This window comes from Spea bombifrons, chromosome 6 (genome assembly GCF_027358695.1).
Source record: "Spea bombifrons isolate aSpeBom1 chromosome 6, aSpeBom1.2.pri, whole genome shotgun sequence".
Lineage (NCBI taxonomy): Eukaryota > Metazoa > Chordata > Amphibia > Anura > Pelobatidae > Spea > Spea bombifrons.
The window spans coordinates 7,501-13,963 of record NC_071092.1 but is presented as its reverse complement, the minus strand read 5'-3'; the positions used below and the strand labels follow the sequence as shown (position 1 = coordinate 13,963).

General features: G+C 43.6%; 1 long non-coding RNA gene across 1 annotated transcript; it reads right to left on the bottom strand.

The window, feature by feature from the left end:
• Positions 1-3,308: 3,308 nt before the first annotated feature.
• On the bottom strand, positions 3,309-5,164 carry LOC128500703 (uncharacterized). Its single transcript, XR_008354947.1, has 3 exons — positions 5,054-5,164; positions 4,265-4,356; positions 3,309-3,874 (listed from the first exon to the last, which is right to left on the bottom strand). It is a non-coding gene; the product is annotated as an uncharacterized LOC128500703 (long non-coding RNA).
• Positions 5,165-6,463: the final 1,299 nt, after the last annotated feature.

Below are 6,463 nucleotides of genomic sequence, written 5' to 3'. Positions count from 1 at the left end.
GCATGCACTTGGCATGTCTGGGCTGATGTTGGGAGTTGCAGTGGGTTGTGTGTACGGGGCTGGGATTTGTTTGCCTGAAACCGCCCTCTATTCCCTGCATTTACTGAGCTGGTGAATGGAGGATCCTCTTTGTCTTAACTTCTAGTTTATTCACCAGTTACAAAAATGCACAAGTCGCTGTCTTTTATTTCTAGAGAACCCTAAATCAACATTTTCCGGCTCAAATAGTTTAAGCGTCAGGGCTTTAAAGGCAGTGGACATGTGAGCGTTTTGTTCCACCGATGTTAGAAAATGTTTATCATGAACATGCTACCAGCCTGAAGCACAGTCCAAGGTGGGATTTTGGGGCCACAGGGGCTGACACCCCAAGAAATAGGGTTTTTTTAATAATGAGTACTGAAAGTCGTTACTGAATTTTATCTAGAAAATTCAAAATAGTAAAAATTAGAAAAACCACCTACATATGCTGAGTTCATAACGTTTTAGAATAAATAATTTTTAACAGGAAAAACTTTACTAAATAGTTCTCAGCTTTTGCAAATAATGTCACTAATATAATTCATGTAAAAGTGAAATCCTCTAATTCCACGTGTCCACTGAGCCCCTCCACTGGCACCTGATCTGGAAACGTTAAAGGAACCCCCAGCCCCCCAATGCTTTTCTTAGGTACTTGCTGCGGGGTTAGGCTTGTTTTGCCGGGCAGATGCCAGATGGAAGCTACGCTCATAGTTACCCATCCTGCGAGATAAACAAGAACCTTCGTAATTCTGTATATCGCTAAGGGTTAGTGCTGGATATCAAGCTACGTTACTGATCTCGAGATGACCATATATTGGCCATGTCTACATATCCATATGCTACAGCATAAACTTAAAGTTATACGATTTCTAGGTAACATTTTAACAACACGCGAACCCACTCATTTCAAACGCATATCCGGTCGTACATTTCCAAGTCACTAGAAATCTAATAACAGTGACAGCGGCATATGGTGACAGTTTCACCCTTCCACATTCTCGAAGTTCTAGAACGTGCAGACTCTCTTTGTAAATCTGTGTTTAGTGAGAATCACGCATAATAATGTCAGCTCCTTAGCAACTGCAGGCTCTGTCAGGCAATGCGGCCGCCTATTCATCCCGCACACAATGCCTCTCTGGGAAGAAAACTCCCTCTCGTCTTTCCTATTCTAGGATCACTTCACTAAAACGCAACAAAACTAAACGCTACATCAAAACATCGCTGGTCTCCTGTACTTTCATTTCCCAAATGCCTGCCTTTCTGCAGCCTACACTTCATCATGATCCAGTTTACATGACTGGGGATTTCGGGCTCTAAAATAACCCCCCCATCCTCTCAGTCTATTTACTTAGAATTTACCCTCTCAAGGTTAATATAAAACAAATTTACGCTCTTACTGCTGCTGGGAAAATGAAAACCGACTAGACTGTAAGCTCACAAGAGCAGAGTCCTCTTCTTCGTTTGTACCAGGTTGTTATTATGCATGCTACTGATTGTAGCAGCGCTATGGAATCTGCTGGCGCTAAATATAAATAAATGTAATGTCAGATGGCTCTCATCAAATGTTATCTTCATATGTTCCCTTTCATGACTGGAGCTACAAAAGATACTAATCGATAATACCACATAAGGTGCATAGGCCCCACAACGAGCCCCTAAACATTGCTCCTTCTACTACCATAGAGCAAAATAGACAATAACATAAAATTGTGGCAAAATGAAGTCAATTTGTCATTTCATACATCAAAATGCAATTCAGGGTCGCTAATTGAACTTGATTTATTTGATCTATACCTTTAATGCTGCGTTTTTTTGTGTGATTTTGTGTGATTTTCAGTTGTGCTTTGCCTGCAATGCTGTGTTGCCTTGTGTTAAGCATTTTTGGTCAACTCCCCTCGTCCTGAAGAGTCCACTTGGTTTTGTTGAGGTGAAGCCCATTATTTTAATCCCAATACAACTCAACTTGACTCCCTATGAAAAGAGTCGCTGTCCCTTAAACGCGAGGCGATGCTAGTAGTCGAGTTGAAGTGAGTCCCCTTGAAATCTGGTTTAATAGTGAATTGAGTTTACTTCAGTGAATTTGTTTAAAACAATATCAACTTGGCCTCAGGAACTAGACGCTTCTACCAACTTAACACTGCCTTTACAAAGAAATCTAGACATCTATGTTTGTGACCCATGGTTTCTACAAGTAACAGATGATGCTACATTCACTATTAGCTATTTGATCATTGGACACAAAGTCCCATTGTTATTTCCAATTCTCCGCTGACCACAGAGAATTTAAATGTTTTATTATATATAAACTAAGGAAACTAGTCTGGGGTCTGGTAGGAGTCTCAGTGCAGAGACAGGTTCGGGATCAAAACCCTTCATGGGGCAGGCAGGTGCAGCTTAAGGCTTCTTCCTAGGCACCTTTGTCTGTGGAGACCAGGAGACAGTAGCTTAGTCTCACAGAGGGCATCAGAGGCTGGCAAACGGCAGTCTGGGGAGACTGTCAGATGGCAGCAGAGATGGGCAAATGGCAGTGGAGTGTGGGGAGACTGGCAGATGGGTGTGAGAATAGAAAGATAGCTCTTAGCTTACAAGACCCCTGGAAAGCAAACAGGTCATTTCTGCCTGATAAGGAGCTCACCTGCTCAGTTTAACCAGGGATTTTCTACTCACGCAGCAGCTCAAGCCATCAGGAGCGATTACAGTTGTGTCTTCAAAGGTCTACCATGGTGTCTGACTCAGTGAATCCACACGATGACAAAGCCTGATAAAGCCATATCAAAGTACTTTGGAAGTTATTTAAACCCCAGTGGATTAGTAATTAAGTATTTTTTCAGTAGTAATTTGTGTGAAAACAAAAAGAATTTCCTCTATAATTTTACATGTTTTGATTTATATAGTGCTGTTGCTTCTGCTCTTTCTCCACAGGGTATGTGTAAAAGGTGGGAAAACCAGTATAAAGAGTGAGGAGGTAAATAAGAGAAATAATTAGTCGTAATGACTTTCCTTTTGTGTATGGAAACACAGCTGCAGCCCTTAGGCAACACTCTCCACTAGGGGGCGCTCATGTATTCCATTCAGTGTAGATAGTAATGCAATCAAAACAGAAAAGAAGATAATATAGTGTAGGTTTTCACAACAAGTGTAATTTGCCCTGCGTGTCGTAAATTGCGCACTCACAGTGTTTCTTTTTGAGTCAATGCGTCACAGAGGTGGCCTCTAGGTCCATGTAAAAGGTGTATACCCAGGGGAAAACCAGAAAAAACTCCAATAGTGTATTATTGTATATGCAGGGTGGCAGCATTTCCCACATAAAGCCTGCAGTGCCAAATACTGCATTTGCATGCAGTTTGCAGTTGATCTGTACCTCCAATGCTGTGTTGTCTTAGGTTATTTATTTACTCTATTCCTGGTGGAGCAAAAGAGAGGCATATCACATGGATGGAGAGGACAAAAGGACTCAGGGGGATTGCACAGGTAGCCTGAACATCTCAAGCCTGTCCTGGTGACACCCGAAGCTGCAATTTTCTGGTTTCCTGAATACTCGCACCCCAACAGAAGTGACTGACTGTGTGCGTGACTATGTGACTTTGCGGATGTATGTAAGTGTGTCACTAAAGGAAACTCGTTTATAAATCAATCACAATCCATGACGATGTCAGGGTCACGGGAAAACGGTCTACTAGGGGTCTCAGTGCAGGAACATGTTCGGGATAAGAACCCTGCATTAAGCTGAAAGGTGGAGGTGCACATGGATGCAGATGGCTGTCTGCTGCAGCTTCTTCCTTGATGGCAGAAGAGACTGGCACATGGCAGCAGAGACTAGGAAACAGTAGCGGAGACTAGGAGACAGTAGCAGAGTCTGGGGAGACTGGCAGAAGGCATCAGAGTGTGGGGAGACAGCAGCTGAGACTGGCAAATGGGAGAGGAGTCTGATGAGACTGGCAAATGGCAACGGACTCTGGGGAGACTTGCAGCAGACAGCTACAGAGATAGGTAAATGGCAATAGAGTCTGGGGAGACTGGCAGAAGATAGCAGAGTGTGGGGAGACTGTCAGGCAGCAGAAGAGACGGGCAAATGGCAGTGGAGTCTGGGGAGAATGGCAGAGGGCAGCAGACTATAGCAGACAGCAGACCAGCAGATGACAGTGGAGTCAGGGGGAGACAGTAGCAGATCGTGTGGAGACTCTCAGAGGGCAGCGGAGACGGGCAAATGGTACCTGCTCGGTTTATCCAGGGAATTTCTACTCACTTATTGCAAGCCATCAGGAGCGATAAGAGTTCTGTCTCCAAAGGCCATGGAAGCACGGAGTCCGGCTCAGGGAGATCACACGATGCCAAATACTGATAACACAGAAATAATACACAATGCAATGGTTAAACACATTAACACTTCCCTCTCCTGCAAAGTACTTTGCAATTAATTTAAGATGCATTTTCTTACCCAAAAGAAGAAGGCAAAAACTGTGCAGGCTTCTGAAAAAAAGTATACATTTTACAGGGCTGGGCCCCTAATTGAAATATACATCATTCAGGGGTGGCTCATTAATTGAACTATAAATTTGTAGTGGAGATCAGAGGTTTAAATGTAATTCAAGAAAGGTTTTACGTCACTGACAAAGTTGTAGATTATTATTATTATTATGTTTTATTTATATAGCACCCACAATTTACGCAGCGCTTAGATAAATGGAACAGCCTCCCAGCAGAAGTGCTAGAGGCTAACGCAGTTAGGGAATTTAAACGTACATGCGAATATGCATGCAACTCCTGAATACCGATTCATTATTTAAGCGGTTCTGGTGCCGCAGGTACTTATCCTGTAGCCCCTTCATGCAGCCATAGCTTATAATAATATTTGTCATTCATTTTAAAAGCTGTCATTTCTTATCCTATAGTGCCCTCGTGTGGACATACTATGTAATTGCATCCCGATTTTAAAGCGCACAACCCCTTAGTGTAGATTGTGTCTAGATTGATGGCTTTTGTGACATTTAATAAGCATGTCCGGCAAATGTTTATTTAGCTGTTATATTCTTACCTCACAGAACAGATGAGCGAAAGAAAATGAATAAGCATATATCTTTTGTTCATGTGGAACGCCGCACTCCATCTTGAAACACTCAGTTACGGCCCGATACATTTGAAAACCCTGTTTCCGTCGGCCATCTTGGAACACCTAGTAGCGAAACGCCATCTTGGAATACCCTGTTTCCGTCGGCCATCTTGGAACACCTAGTAGCGAAACGCCATCTTGGAATACCCTGTTTCCGTCGGCCATCTTGGGACACCTAGTAGCGATCCGCCATCTTGGAACACCCTGTTTCCGTCGGCCATCTTGGGACACCTAGAAGCGATCCGCCATCTTGGAACACCCTGTTTCCGTCGGCCATCTTTGAACACCTAGTAGCGATCCGCCATCTTGGAACACCCTGTTTCCGTCGGCCATCTTGGAACACCTAGTAGCGATCTGCCATCTTGGAACACCCTGTTTCCGTCGGCCATCTTGGAACACCTAGTAGCGATCTGCCATCTTGGAACACCTAGTTGCGGTCCGCCATCTTGGAACACCCATTTTCCGTCCCCATCTTGGAACACCTTGTTTCCGTCAGCAATCTTTGAACACTCCGCAGTCATAGAACAATGGTTCTGTTCTGTTATCTTGTGACACCTAAAGGTTATTCATAGGGTTAATTAAGTTATTAAGTGTTTGTGTATTTTATTACCTTGCACATGTGTTTAGGAAATTAAATAAAACACATATGCCCCGGTGGATTAGTAATAAAGCCTTTTCGTAGCATTAATTTGTGCAAAACACTATGAAAACTTTTTTTTTTAATGATTCATATCATGCACAGTTGCTGCTGCTCTTTGTCCACAGGGTGGCAGCATATCCCACATACAAGCATGCAGTGCCAACTTTCCGCCAGCAGAGAGCAACTATTTTTTGATCTATACTTTCAATACTGTGTTTGCATGCAATTTTTAGTTAATCTGTACCTGCAATGCTGTGTCTTCTTTTGTTATTTATTTACTCTATACCTACAAATACATGGTGGAGTAAAAGAGAGGTGTGTCACAGTGATGGAGGTGACAAAAGGACTCCTAATGCCTGCCCTGGTGACACCTGAAGGTGTCATTCTCTGGTGACCTGACCTTTAGTGACTGACCGTGTGTAACTGCGTGCACGTGTGACTATGTGATTTTGCGGAATCAATCACAGTCCATGCCGCTGTCAGGGTAGTGGGAAAATGATCTGGTAGGACTTTCAGCGCAGGAACAGGTTCCCGATAAAAACCCTGCATGGGTCAGAAAGTCGTAGGTGCACGTGGATGCAGGTGGCTGTCTGCTGCAGCCTTACGTTTCATCCTTGATGGCAGCAGAGGCTGGCAGATGGCAACGGAGACTGGGAGAAAGTAGCGGAGTATGGGGAGACAGGCAGAAGACAGAG